The sequence below is a fragment of the Panthera leo genome, chromosome E1 (assembly GCF_018350215.1).
Source record: "Panthera leo isolate Ple1 chromosome E1, P.leo_Ple1_pat1.1, whole genome shotgun sequence".
NCBI classification, from domain to species: Eukaryota; Metazoa; Chordata; class Mammalia; order Carnivora; family Felidae; genus Panthera; species Panthera leo.
The window spans coordinates 5,064,479-5,079,886 of NC_056692.1; the positions used below are offsets into that span (position 1 = coordinate 5,064,479).

Sequence of the window (15,408 nt, forward strand, 5' to 3'; positions counted from 1 at the left end):
GAGTCTGTACCTTGCAGCCCTTTTAGCTGTAAAATGTTATTATATTGGAGGCCTGTTGATGTGGTGATAAAAAATCAGAGAGGGAAGCATTCTATAATCTTAGGATTAAATCTCAGTGTTCAGTGGGTCTGTGTCCTGGGTTGTGACCTTTACAAGTTTTTCATAGCTTTTATTTTACTTCTTAGGTGACAGAAGAAAACTACAGGGTCTGGAGTTAGAGATATGCCCTTCCCCTGAGTGGGATGTGTCTTTCCCTGTGGAGAATAGTCCCTGTGATGGCGAAGGGTCTCGGTGCATTCACAGCGATCACTCTCCTCCTTACCCTGCCAGAGCCAGGAGGAGCTCTTTCCCATCTCTTACTGCTGTCTGACCTCGGGTGAGGAAACCAAACTTCCCTGAGACTCAGTATTTTCATCTCTAAAATAATTCAACCTCCTCACAGGGTGGTGGTAAGGATCAAGTCCAATGACTCATGTAAAACACATGATGCTGTGCCTGACACGTGTTAAGACCTATTTTGGTCACTCATTGCCACTACTTTATATGTTCCCATTCCAGGCTCCAACCTCGTGTCGTTTCTGGTAAATATAATAGAAAAGCCTGCTTCGTGTAAATATGAGCCCGAGGAGACCTCTTTTATCTCCTTGATCTACTCATTCAACTACTTTTTCGCCCTTTAATGTTAGAATCCTCCAGGAAATGAGGATTTTTCAGGTTAATTTCTGTATTACTTTGCTAGGGCTGCCGCAACCTAGGACTGCCGACTGGGGCATGAACAACAGAAATGCATCTTCTCACAGTTTTGGAGGCTGGAAGTTCAGGGTCAAGGTGTTGGTAGGGTTGGTTCCTTCCGAGGGGTCCAGGGGAAGATCTGCTCCACACCTCTCTCCTTGGCATGAAGATGGCCATCTTCTCTCTGTCTCTTCACATGGCATTTTCCCTCTATGGATAAATTTCCTTGTGCCTAAATTTCCTGTGCCTAAATTTCCCCCTTTTAAGGGACCCCAATCAGAGTGGATTAGGGACCACTCTGATGAACTCACTCTAACTTGACTACCTCTGTTAAGACCGTATCTCCATATAAGGTTACATCTGAAGGTACTAAGTGTCGGGATTCAAAATGCGAATTTGGGGGGGACGCAGTTCAACCTGTAACAATCCCCTCGCCAGTAGCTTCTTCCCGCTGCTACGCCTTTCCCGTCTTGCATCCTGCTATTGCCGAGACTGAGGGACCTCTGTAAAAGTTAGTCATTGCTTTGCACACCTTTCCCTATTTCAGAAGTTTTTGGCTTCATTCATTCTCTGCTCTTGGGCTGTCATTACCTTCCGTGACTCTTTCCTGATCCACTGAAGAGAAATGTTATCACGAGTTGGCTGTTCTCATCTTCTGGCTGCGTTGTTTGTCTTGGCTTTGAAAAAATTCCAAAAATAATTCTTGGTAACCTGTAATTTTATCTCTGTGTTGTCTTTTGTTTTTCCCCACGTTTCTGGAACCATGACAGAAGATTCTGAGTAATTCTGATCAGCATATATTCATGACAGCTCCAAAAAAAAAAAAGGTTATTTTATGCTTCGGCAGATGCACCTGTAACTTTGCATCTCTTAGTACTTTTGGACGTACCGGGGAATTAGTATCTGGACTTGGCTTTGGAATGCTATGTATTTGCATACCTAGAGATTTTGTTTAATTTATTTCAACTCAACATATATTTATTGAACACTTAACTAAGCTTCAGATCCTGAAGGCATAATAATTTATAAGATGTTGCTAATTGCCAGAAGCACTTGGTCCAGCAGAAAGGACACAGGTAAATACCATATTGACCCAGGGTGACAAATGAGATACCCATATGGTAGCTATAAAATGCCGTGAAAGCTCATGTTGCTTTAGTTTTTTCATTTTATTTCATTTTAGAGAGTATTCTGGAGCTTTTCTTCTCCTCCCTCCCTTGAAGTTTTGTCATGGAGGTTAGCCTGGAGTATTCATGATGATTTACCTTGATTTCATGGCTTTCCAGAGTTCTCAGGATATACTTAAAAGCCTCTGGGGGCGCCTGAGTGGCTCAGTCAGTTAAGTGTCGACTTCGGCTCGGGTCATGATCTCACGGTCCGTGGGTTCGAGCCCCACATCCGGCTCTGTGCTGACAGCTCGGAGCCTGGTGGCTGCTTCGCATTCTGTGTCTCCCTCTGTCTCTGGCCGTTCCCCTGTCTCTCTCTGTATCTCTCTCTCTCTCCCTCTCTCTCTCTCAAAAATAAATAAACATTGGGGCGCCTGGGTGGCTCAGTCGGTTAAGCGGCCGACTTCGACTCAGGTCATGATTTTGCAGTCCGTGAGTTCGAGCCCCGTGTCGGGCTCTGTGCTGACAGCTCAGAGCCTGGAGCCTGTTTCAGATTCTGTGTCTCCCTCTCTCTGACCCTCCCCCGTTCATGCTCTGTCTCTCTCTGTCTCAAAAATAAACGTTAAAAAAATAATAATAAAAATAAATAAATAAATAAATAAATAAACATTAAAAAAAATTTTTTTTTAATCCTCTGAGTGTCCTACGGGGCTCTGTGTGATCTGGCCCCTGCCCCACTCCCCTGCCTGCACTTGAGTCACCCTATTCCCTAAAACACTGGTGGTCTTCCTTTCGGCCAGAGCTCTGTACTTTTTTTCCCGCTCCAATGTTTGAGCACAGGCCTCTGCCCGGGATGTCCTCATCCGCCCCACTTAGTCAATACCTCTGTTTCCTGCGGCCTTCAGATGATTAACCTCTTGTTCAAAAGAACTCTGCTGGGCTCCCCTCTACCCATCTCATCCAATTCCACTGTATGGCCCCCCTTGTCACTCTGAATAGCACAGTTTATTTCTGTTGTCATGTGTGTCTATAATAATTCTTTTTTTTAAATGTTTATTTGTTTTTGAGAGAGACAGACCATGAGGGAGGGAGGGGCAGAGAGAGAGGGAGACCCAGAATCGGAAGCAGGCTCCAGGCTCTGAGCTGTCAACACAGAACCCGACGCGGGGCTCGAACCCATGAACCGTGAGGTCATGACCTGAGCCCAAGTTGGAGGCTTAACTGACTGAGCCAGCCAGGTGCCCCTGGGATCCACACTTTTGAGGGCAGAATTCTGAGTGTTTTGACAAAGCTATAGAGTCATGTGACCAACACCACACAATCATGAGACACAAGAGTTCCATTACCCCCACGTTCCACTGTGCCCGTTCCTGTCTCCCAGCCCTTCTTCTCCCTGTGTAATTTTGCTTTTGCCGGAGAGTTATGTAAATGGAATCAAAAGTTTAGCTTTTTCAGTCTGGCTACTTTTACTTACTTATAATCCATTTGAGAAGTCATCCATACTGCTCATGGGAACAGAGTTTTAATGCAAGTTTGTAAAAAAAAAAAAATCAATACAATGGATTTTCATTTACCTGTTTAAAAATATTTATTGAACTAATCTTTCTTTCCTTTCTCTTTCTTTCTTTCTTTCCTTCCTTCCTTATCTATCATCTTTATATCTGTATCTCATAAGTTATCATAAAAATTTTTATTTTTATTTTTATTTTAAGCACATTTGAAATGGGTACTTAGAGACAGTAGTTTCTGAGAGCATTCCCAGGAGAGAGAGGTGTTTCTTTACAACAGGGGATGTTTTCGTAAGGTGGATGCATTGGAGTGAGCCTTGAAAAACGGCTAGGGCATTGCTTCAGGAAATGTCAGATATCACTCAGAAGGCATCAAAGTATTCTCTTTGGCCTCTTAGGGACTCATCAAGCCTCCCCTACGTCTAACCCAACCTTACATCTGTGCACAAGCTGGACAAGGAATGGCCTGATAGATCTTATCTTTCTTTATCTTTCCTTAACAAACATTCACTAACCATATACTAGCTGTGAAGTTCAATGCAAGGTGCCCAGGGAAATGTGAAAGTAATAAGAGAGTTTTGCCTACTTGATTTATCCCCTGTCGATACTCCACTTTCCTTTATACTAGCCTCATTTTTCCATTTTCTCTCTTCTTATCTTGTTTCATAAGTAAGAGGCAGCTTGCAAAAATATATGGAAAATAAATCATGGAAAATGTTGGGACAAAGAAATAATGTGGGTGAAAAAACAATCCGAGGGCAAATTTACCTACCTCTCATTGCCACATTGTTTTATAGAGGCACCCAAGATGGACCACTGATGGGGTTGTATGTTTCCCGGAAACTAAAGTAAGTAGGGAAATACGCGCTGTTAAAAGATCCAGATCGTCCGCAAGATAGAGACAAACCCGTTGTTTAAAGTTTTCTCATCTTGCTGACCTAAGAAAAATTCTTCCCTCGGGTCTTCATAAAGAAAACACTTTTTAATTCAGACAAGAACATCCTGGACTCCAGCCCAGCAATAAATACAAGAGTAAAGTTTGCCCGGCTGCTTCTTACAGCATCCCTCAATGCAAGCCAGTCTCACAACAGTGAAGTTCAATCCTGTCAAGTAAATTTGACAACAGTCAGAATGATGCCATTCCGATATGCAGCTCTCAGATGGTGTTATTTGATCCAAGGGTAAAATTTATCATTTCCAGAGAATAGATGAATAACATGTCCTTCAGGCAAATCCTCCATAAATATCTGTTCTCATAAACAGGATTTTGATGGGATTTGGACAACAGAGTTATCTGACAAGCAGCTAGGGTGCATCTGTGTGGGCTTTCCATTAAGGGCTGACACCAATCAGACCCAAGGTAGGATAAAATTGTTGATTAAAAATCATGGAGACTGTATAAAGCATATTTAAACAGGTTATTCCTCTTTATAATGGCACCAGGGTGTACTTATTCCAGAAGAAGGCAATAAGCTGAGAGCTTTAAGTGTATCCTGTCGTTTCAATATCCTATAACATTCCTATGTAGTACCTTCTGTTTGTCACCCCATTTTACAGAAGAGAAAACCAATATTAGGAGGAGTTCAGTAATTTGTTAAGCATTACACAGCTTGTAAAAAGAGCCAGGATTCAAACCAGTTCTCTCTGGAATCGGAAACAGCATGAACCTTTGTTTTTGTCTTTTGTTTGTTTAAAAACATTTTACACATAGGGACACCCGGGGGCCAACTTCAGCTCAGGTCATGATCTCACAGTTCATGAGTTCGAGCCCCGTGTCAGGCTCTGTGCTGACAGCTCAGAGCCTGGAGCCTGCTTTGGATTCTGTGTGTGTGTGTCTCTCTCTCTCTCTCTTCCCCTCCCCTGTTTGCAGTCTCTCTCTCTCTCTCTCAAATATAAATTAACATTTAAAAAAAATTTTTTTAAATAATGGCAAAAGACATTTGCATAGATATTTCTCCAAAGAAGATAAACCAGTGACCAAGAAGCATAGACACAGATGTTCAACATCACGAATCATTAGGGAAATTCAAGTCAAAGCCACAAGACCCCACCCTCCACCCATTAGGGTGGCTATTATCAACAAAGTAGGAAAGAAGGATTGGTAGGATGTGGAGAAACTGGGACTCTTGTTTATTGCTAGTGGGAATGTAGAGTGGTATAGCCACTGTGGAAAAGGGTATAGTGGTTCCTCGGAAAGCTTAACATAGGATTGCAAAAATGGTCCAGCTGTTATACTTCTGGATATATACTCCAAAGGACTGAAAGCATACTTGAAAAGATGTTTGTAAACCATATTCATGGAAGTGTTATTCACAATAGCCAACTCCAGTGTCTATCAATAGATGGATAGATATACAAAGGAATATTATTCAGCCTTAAAAAGGAAGGAAACTCTGACATATGCTATAATATGGATGAACCTTGAAGACATTATGGTTTTTGTTGTTGTTTTTCTTAGAATGGTTTTATTTATTTATTTGCCTGTTTGTTTGTTTTTAATATAATTTATTATCAAGTTGGCTAACATACAGTGTATAGAGCGTGCTCTTGGTTTTGGGGGTAGATTCCGTGATTCATCGCTTATGTACAACACCCAGTGCTCATCCCAACAAGTGCCCTCCTCAGTGCCCATCACCCGTTTTCCCCACACCCATCAACCCTCAGTTTGTTCTCTGTATTTAAGAGTCTCTTAGGGTTTGCCTCCCTCCCTCTCTGTCTGTAACTGTTTTTCCCCCTTCCCTTCCCCCATGGACTGCTGTTAAGTTTCTCAAGTTCCACATATGAGTGAAAACGTACGAGATCTGTCTTTCTCTGACTGACTTATTTCACTTAGTGTAATACCCTCCCGTTTGAAGACATTATGTTAGATGAAATAACCCCATCTCAAAAGGATAAATATTGTATGATTCCACTTACATGAGGCATCTAGAGTAGCAAATTCATGGAGACAAGAAAGTTGAATGGTGGTTTCCAGGGACTGGGGAGAAGAAAGAATAGAATAGTTATTATTTAATGGGTATGGAGTTTTCTAACAGTGTGGATGTACTCGGTGCCACTGTAAATGGTTAAAATGATGCATTTTACATTATGTATATTTCGCCACATCAAAAATACATTTTCTTTAAAAAAAACCCACAAAATACTTATGTATCAAAATAATATAATTTTATTATAATTTATTTCCTTTTGAAATTACAGTTGTCATACTTTTATGACTTTATAAATATAATATCTTTAATTGAAAAATCAAATAGCATTACATTTTTTTTAATGTTTATTTATCGTTGAGAGACAGAGAGAGACGGAGCATGAGCAGAGGAGGGTCAGAGAGAGAGAGACAGAATCCGAAGCAGGCTCCAGGCTCCGAGCTGTCAGCACAGAGCCCAACGCGGGGCTTGAACTCACGAACCGCAAGATCACGACCTGAGCCGAAGTCGGATGCTTAACCAACTAAACCACCCAGGCGCCCCATTAAGTAGCATTTTAAAATTATGTTAATTTCTTCAAGGGTTTAATGCTCCTCAAAGGAGACTGTTCCTATCTTCAAGATAAAGTAAAGTTGCCTTCCTACTCTCCACCAAATGCTCAAAACCACACCAACAATTTAGTTTGCTTCATAGGAGATCCTAGAATATCTGTTTTATGTTGACTTGTTGAAAACAGAACAATAGAGAAAATCAGTAAAACCAAAAGTGTTTTTGTTTTGAGAAGACAAATAAACAGATAAATCTCCAGCAGGCTAACCTAAAAAAGATACATAGTAAGGAGCCGCACATTAACTATACCAGAAATGAAAGAGGAATCAACCTGACTGATCACATGGACATTAAGAAAGTAACAGAACAGGAAGAGCATGTACAGGACCAGGCATTTGATACTTAAATGAAACTGATCAGTTCCTTGAAGGATACAAGCTACAAAAGCTCATTCAAGAAGCAGTAGACAATAGGAACATTCCTGTATCTGTTAAAGAAATAGAACCAATCCTTAAAAAGCTTCCACAAAAAGAAAACACCAGGACCAGATGGTTTTGTTGGAGAATTCTATAAAATATTTAAAGAAGAGGTAGCACCAATTTCCCACAATCTCTTCCAGAAAATACAAGTAGAGGGAGGAACACTTCTCAACTCATTCTATGAGAGCAGTATTAGGCTAATACCAAAACCAGATAAAGACATTACAAGAAACTCCCATAAACATAGATATAAAATCCATTAAAAATTTAGCAAATCAATGAGGCACCTGGGTGGCTCAGCCGGTTGGGCGTCCGACTTCAGCTCAGATCATGACCTCACGGTTCACAGGTTCGAGCCCCGTGTCGGGCTCTGTGCTGACAGCTCGGAGCCTGGAGCCTGCTTCGGATTCTGGGTCTCCCTCTTTCTCTGCCCCTCCCCCACTTGCACTCTGTCTCTGTCTCTCAAAAGTAAATAAGCATTAAAAAAAATTTTTTTTTTAATAGCAAATCAAATCCAGCAGCATATAAAAAAGGATACTTGATGGTGACCAAGTAGGGCTCATCCGCAAAGCCAGTTTAACATTTGTAAAGAAATTAATATAATTTATCCTATTAATAGACAGAAAAATCAAAACGATGTGATCATATGAATTAATGCAGAAAAAACTTTTGACAAAATTCAACACCTATTTGTGACAAAAACTCTCAAAAAAACCCCAAAAAAACAAGGAACAGAAGGAAATTTCCTTAACCTAACAATAGCTAACGTAATAATTCATGGTGAAAAACTGAATGCTTTTCTCTGAAATAGGGAATAAGGAAAAAATGTCCTCTTTCAACTCCTGTTCAGTGTTGTCTTGGAAATTCTACCTAGTACAATAAGATAAGAAGAAGAGATTGAAAGTTTGTGGGTTAGAAAGAAATAAAATTGTCTGTATTTGCAGGTGACATTATTATCTGTGTAGAACAACTTAAATTATGTACCAAAACACTGATAGAACTTCTAAGCATGTATAGCAAGGTCACAGGATACATGGTCAATGTATAAAAGTTGATTACTTTCCTATATACCAGCAATGGACAATCAGAAATTAAAATTTAGAATCAATACTATCTATAAGCACACCAAAAAATTAAGTATTTGGGCATATTTCTAATGAAGTATGTATGGGATGTGTATGCTGTACAAAACACTGGTGAAAGAAATTTTTAAAAAACTCAATAAATGGAAAGATATTTCATGTTCATGGATCAGAAGAGTCAAAATTATAAAGATGTCAGTTTTCCAAACCAACTTAATCTGTGGATTAAAGGCAATAAGTTAAAGGCAACCAGAATCCCAGTCAACTATTTATAGATATTGACAAACTTAATGTAAAATGTATATGGCAGGGGTGCCTGGGTGGCTCAGCCGGTTGAGTGACTGACTTTGGCTCAGGTCATGATCTTGTGGTTCGTGAGTTCAAGCCCTGCGTCAGGCTCGCTGCTGTCATCACGGATCCCGCTACAGATCTTCTGTCCCCCTCTCTTTCTGCCCCTCTCCCTCTCATCCTTCCTCTCTCTCTCTCTCTCTCTCTCTCAATAAGTAAAACATGTTTTAAAATACAATAAAATTTATATGGGAAAGCAAAGGATCTAGAAAAATGGACACACTATCGAAGAACAACAGAGTTGGAAGATTCACACTAACTGTCCCAAGACTTAATATAAAGTTACTGTATTCAGGACAGTGTGGTATTGGCAAAGTATGGGCACATCAATCAGCAAAAGAGAAGAGAGAAGCCAGAAATAGATCCACATAGTCAACTAGATTTTAACAAAGGTGCAAAGCCAATTCAACGGAGAAGGGATAGTTTTTCTTTTTAAAAAAATTTTTAATGTTTATTTATTTTTGAGAGAGAGAGAGAGACAGAGTGTGAGTGGGGGAGGGGCAGAGTGAGAGGGAGACACGGAATCCAAAGCAGGCTCCAGGCTCTGAGCCATCAGCACAGATCCCGACGCGGGGCTCAAACCCGCGAACCGTGGGATCATGACCAGAGCCGAAGTCAGACTCCTAACTGACTGAGCCACCCAGGAGCCCCAAGGATAGTTTTTTTCAACAAATGATGCTGGCTGGCACAATTGAATGTTCATATGTTAAAAAAAAAAAAAAAGCGGGGAGGGGGGAGACCTAGACATAGATCTTACACTTTTTAGTAAAATTAACTCAAAATGTATCATAAACCTAAATACAAAATGGAAAAGTGTAAAACATATAGAAGAAAACCTATGAGAAAGTCTAGATGACCTTTGGCTAGCGATGAGTTTTTAGATACAACACCAAAAGCACAATCCAAGAAAGAGACAATTAAGTTAGACTTTATTACAGTGGAAACTGTTACTCTGGGAAAGACATTGGTAACTGAAATGAAAAGGCTAGCCACATAATGAAACGTTCTCGAAGCACGTGTCTGATAAAGGACTTATATCCACAATATAAAAAGAACCCTTAAAATTCAACAATAAGAAAACCAGCAACCCAATTTAAAAAATGGAAAAAAACATCTGATCATTTCACCCAAAAAAAGATATGTAAATAGCAAATAAACAAATGAAAAGATACTCAACATCATTAGTCATTAGGGAATGGCAATTTTTTTTTTAAGTTTTGTTTTCTTGGGGTGCCTGGGTGGCTCAGTCGGTTGAGCGTCTGACTTCGGCTCAGGTCATGATCTCACGGTTCGTGGGTTCGAGTCCCACATCGAGCTCTGTGCTGACAGCCTGGAGCCTGGAGCCTGCTTCAGATTCTGTGTCTCTCTCTCTCTTGGTCCCTCCCCTGCTCTCTCTCTCTCTCTCTCTCTCTCCTCTCGCAATTATAAATAAATATTTAAAAATAAAAAAATAAATTTTGTTTTGTTTTTTATTTTAGAGAGAGAGCATGTGCAAGTAGGGGAGAGGGGCAGAAGGTGAGAGAGAGAATCTCAAACAGGCTCAACGTGGGACTCGATCCCACGACCCTGGGACCATGACCTGAGAAGAAATCAAGAGCTGGACCACTCAACCAACTGAACCACCCAGGTGCCCTGGGATTTGCAAATTTAAGCAATAATAAGATACCAACCATACAGAAGATCCCCAACTTACTATAGTTTGACTTACTTTTTTTGCTTTAACTTTACCATAGTGTGGAAGTGATACACATTCAGTGGAAATTGTACTTTGAATTTTGAATTTTGATTTTTTTCTTAGGTTAGCAACATGCTGTAGGGGACCCGCTCACGATCCTGGGTAGCAACAGTGAGCAGCCGACCCCCCATCAACCCTGCAATCATAAGGGCTAACACTCGATATACGTAAAACCATTCTGTACCCACACGACAATTCTGTATCTCACCTTCAGCACAGTATTCCATAGATTACATCAGATATTCAACATTGTATTATAAAACTTTTTAAATGTTTATTTATTTATTTAGAGAGAGAGAGGTGGAGGGGGGCGGACAGAGAAGGAAAGAGAATTCCAAGCAAGTTCCACACTGTCAGCACAGAGCCCAACGTGGGGCTCAAACTCACGAACCATGAGATCATGACCTGAGCCTAAATTAGGAGTCAGACGCTTAACTGACTGAGCCACCCAGGCTCCCCTCAACATTATATTATAAAATAGGCTTTGTGTTAGATGATTTTGCCCAACCCTAGGCTAATATAAGTATTCTAAGCATGTTTAAGGGAGGTTAAGGTAAGCTATGGTGTTTGATAAGTTAGGTGTAGTAAATGCACTTTCTACTTAATGATTGATATTTTCAACATGTGATGGATTTGTCAGGGTGTTATCCCGTTGTAAATCCGGGAAGATCTGTGCAATCCGGGATTCCTGACTAAAATCCAGGAAACTGACCATATTAATTAACTGGGGAGGCTATGGGGCAGTAGGAATTCTCACTCAATGCTGGTGGAAATGAAAAATGATACAGTCACTTTAGAAGAATTAAAACATAATCTTACCATATGATCCAGCCATTCTATTGTCAGTATGTATCCAACTGATTTGAAATTTTCATGGAGGAAATTGCTTACAGTTTTATTTTCTGCTGGTTTCTTTGTCTGACCTTATTATCAGGGTGATGATGGTCTCATAAACTGATTTGAAAGTGGTCCCTCTTCTACTTCTTGAAGAGTTTAGGAAGGATTGGTATTGATTATTCACTGAATGTCTGATAGAACTTACCTGTGAATCCATATAGCACTGGGCTTTTCTTTGTCGAGAAGTTTCTGATTACTGATTCAATCACCTTATTTGTTACTGGTTTGTTCTGGCTTTCTATTTCTTCTTGATTCCGTTTGGATAGGTTGTGTGTTTTTAGGTCTTTGTACATCTCTTCTAGGTCATCCAATTTGTTCGTGTATAAGGTCCCTCAAAAAATTAAAAAATAAACTGCCTTAGGATCCTTCTAGGTGTGTATCCAAAGGAAACAAAACCATGATCTCAAACAGATGTCTACACTCCCATGTTTATTGCAGTATTATTCATAATAGCCAAGATATGCAAACCACTTAAATGTCCATTGATGAATGAATGGATAAGGAAAATGTACACATATACAGTGGAATATTATTCATCCTTAACGCAGAAGGAAATCTTGCCATTTGCAATAACACGGGCAAGCCTGGAGGACATTATGCTCCGTGAAATAAGCCAGACACAGAAAGACAACAGTGTTGAAATGTTCTCATTTACATGTGTAATCTAGAATAATCAAATTCATAGAAGCAGAGAAGAGAATGGTGGTTGCCAGGGGCCAGGGGGAGGGGGAAATGGGTCCAGGGCACAAATTTCAGCTACACAAGATGAACTAATTTCGGAGATCTAACGTACAACAATAGGAGTGTAGCTAACGATACTGTGCTGTATACTTAAAACTTGCTAAGAGGATAGATCTTTTTTTTAATTTTGTTTTTAATGTTTGTTTATTTTTGAGAGACAGAGAGTGAGAGACAGAGAGAGAGAGCATGAGAGCAGGGAAGGGACAGAGAGAGAGAGGGAGACACAGAATCCGAAGCAGGCTCCAGACTCCGAGCTGTCAGCACAGAGCCCCACGCTGGGCTCGAACTCACCAACGGTGAGATCATGACCTGAGCTGAAGTCGGAGGCTCAACTGACTGAGCCACCCAGGTGCCCCTAAGAGGATAGATCTTAAGTGTTTTCACAACAAAGAAAAAAAAAGGAAAGAAAGAAAAAAATGCTAACCCTGTAGGTGATGGATATGTTAATTAGCTTGATTGTTGCAATTATTTCACAATGTATACATGTATCAAAACATCAGGTTGCCTATCTTAAATATACACAATTTTTATTTGTCAATTATACCTCAATAAGCCTGGGGGGAAGAAAGAAATGAGCTATCAAGATTCGCAAAAACAAAGATGAATCTAAATGCATATTGTTTTGGGGGGTTTTTTTGTTTGTTTTTTAATTTTTTTAATTTTTATTTTTTTAATGTTTATTTATTTTTGAGACAGAGAGAGACAGCATGAATGGGGGAGGGTCAGAGAGAGAGGGAGACACAGAATCTGAAACAGGCTCCAGGCTCTGAGCCATCAGCACAGAGCCTGATGCAGGACTCGAACTCACGGACTGTGAGATCATGACCTGAGCCGAAGTTGGACGCTTAACCGACTGAGCCACCCAGGTGCCCCTCTAGATGCATATTGTTAAGTGAAAGATGACATTCTGAAAGGGGCAGAACTATGAGAGAGTAAACATCATGTTTGTGAGGGATTAGGGGGTACGGTGTTGGATAGGTGATATTTTTAGAGTGGTGAAACTATTCTGTATATTATAATGATGGATACTGAAAAATTGGAGGGGAGAAGGTACCCTGTGTATTGAATGATGAGACCATTCAACTTCCTTCTTCTCCTGGGCTTGTGGAAGGCCGTCCCACAGGCTACACCTGCAGGGAGGAGATAGCAAGATCATTCCTCAGGAACATGAAATAACCGGGAGAAAGGATATACCGAAACTGATGGTAAAGGGAATTTCTCATCAAAACAACCTTAACCAGAATGCCTTAGTCAAAAGCTCTACTCAGGCACACACGGGTTCCTATTAACTCCAGCAGGTGCCTCGCTACGGAGATCACCAAGCCCCGAGGAAAACCTGTATCATGAGAGACATGATAGAGTAGAAAAGAAAAATCTCAGAGGAGGGACAGCAGCAACACCGGCAGGTGAAGAAAAGCCTAAAAATCCTTTTATGTATCTCCACAGAGACATAAGAGAAAATATTGTACTGTGAAACAGAAACAGGCTGCTATAAAAAAGGAATATTTTACGAGAAACGAAAAGCTTTGGGGAGTTAAAAATATGATAGAAGATGAAAAATTCAATATAAAATTTGGAAGATGATGTTGAAAGACTCCCTCACAAATAGAGGAGAAAGCTAAAAGAAACAAAATACATAGGGGACCAGTTGGGTGGGGTTTGACAGCCGAGAATAGGAGAGGACTGAGAAAATGGGTGGAAAATGTTTTTGAAGAAATATATCAATAGAATTCCACATATCGGAGGTGTATGACTTTCCAGACTGGAAAGGCAAACCAAGTATCTGTCTTGTATCTTTACAAAGAGAGAAGGAGAAAGAGAGGGGGGGGGAGAGAGAGAGAAGGAGAGAGGATGGGAGGGAGGGAGAGAGGAGGAGGAGGACAGGGAGGAGGGGGAGGAGGAGGGGAGTGAGAAATCATATACAAAGTATCAGGAATCAGACTAACACTGTAACTATTCAACTAACCTGGAGGCTGGATGGCAACCCAATCAGTGCCTTCAAAATTCTGAGAGAAAATTGCCGCTTAGTTTCTGTAGCTAGCCAGATTATTGATGAAGTGTTAGTGTAGAATGTACGCATCTTAGATGTGAAATGTCTGACACGTTCTATCTCCTGTGCCCACTGGCCCACTTTCTCAGGGGGTTACTAGAAGATGAATCCTGTAGAAACAAAGAAGCAGATGAAAAGGGAGAGAAACAAAAAACATGATCCTGGAAAGCAGGGGATCCGATACACGTGAAACATAAAGGCAGCCCTTTGGATGATGGTAAATAGAGTTCCCAGGGGCTTTGGGGACAGAGAACGACCAGTTCAGGTTGGAGCAGGAGAGGGGGGGAAGGCTCTGGAGGAGGCTGGGATCAAGCATGCCAGTTACTAACGTGTTGAAATGTACCACGAGAGGATGCGCACAATTGGTAGAGAACTCGGGAATGAACTGGTTATGGACACTTGCAAAATGAAGCAAACGAGGCTCAGAAAAAAAGTAACACGATACCAAGAAAGGACCATCTTGCTCAACTGTGAATAACAGTCATATAGTAAAAATATGGTAGGTAATAAATGTGTCTAACCAAAGCAAGATAAATCTACATTTGGAAGGAGAGGTAATCTCTATGTCTATAGAGACAGGGAGCTTGGCATCGGAGAGCTAAATTCTCATCATCTGCAGTGGTAGTTCAAGAGACAATATTTAAAAACTGAAAAGAAAAAATCAAAGACCGATAGCATGTTACTTAGAAAGGTAGAGGTAAATATAGCAGGTGTGGACGGGGGCGGGAGGGAGGGGAAGGAGAATGAAAGGAACTGAAAGATGTTGTCTCTAGAAAATGGGGATTAGAGATGTTGAGGGGTAGGTAAAGCATAGTTCTTTTTTTCGTTTCATTTTGTTTTGTTTTGTTTTGCTTTAAGTCATGTAGAACCATTGGACTTTTTCAACAATTATTCAATAAACAAATAAATACACCAAGAGAAATTGACTAATGGAAAGTTGGTATACTTTGGAAACTTCAAGAGGTTTGCCTCTGGTGGTGTTTCTCGATGATTTATTAAGTGTCTTGGGTATAGCTTGAAATATCTATCACCTGAGGGATAAAATATCCTAATTTTAAGGATGAAAAATCAAACATCGGGATTTTCCAAGGAGACCTAACTTGGGACAAACAGCTCCACTGTTGAAAGCTTTCTTTTCTATAACTTACTGATTTTTCTTTTCACTTCTCAAGAAGTGACTTGGGGGCATATTATTTAAAATCACGGGGGTGCCTGGGTGGCTCAGTCGGTTAGGCGTCCGACTTCAGCTCGGGT

General features: G+C 40.6%; 1 long non-coding RNA gene across 5 annotated transcripts in view; it reads right to left on the reverse strand.

Annotated features, from left to right (window-relative positions):
- LOC122206867 overlaps window positions 1-14,557 on the reverse strand; it is a 38,866-nt gene extending 24,309 nt beyond the window's left edge. For 3 of the 5 annotated variants that reach the window (XR_006196602.1, XR_006196603.1, XR_006196600.1), the window contains exons 1-4: window positions 14,071-14,557; window positions 13,159-13,234; window positions 11,509-11,694; window positions 6,263-6,323 (exon numbers count right to left, since the gene is read on the reverse strand). This is a non-coding gene — a long non-coding RNA (uncharacterized LOC122206867). Of the gene's footprint in view, window positions 1-1,091; window positions 1,543-4,354; window positions 4,450-6,262; window positions 6,324-11,508; window positions 11,695-13,158; window positions 13,235-14,070 lie in introns of those variants that run through there. The other 2 variants (XR_006196604.1, XR_006196601.1) reach the window with 2 other exon arrangements.
- Between the last annotated feature and the right edge of the window lie 851 nt (window positions 14,558-15,408).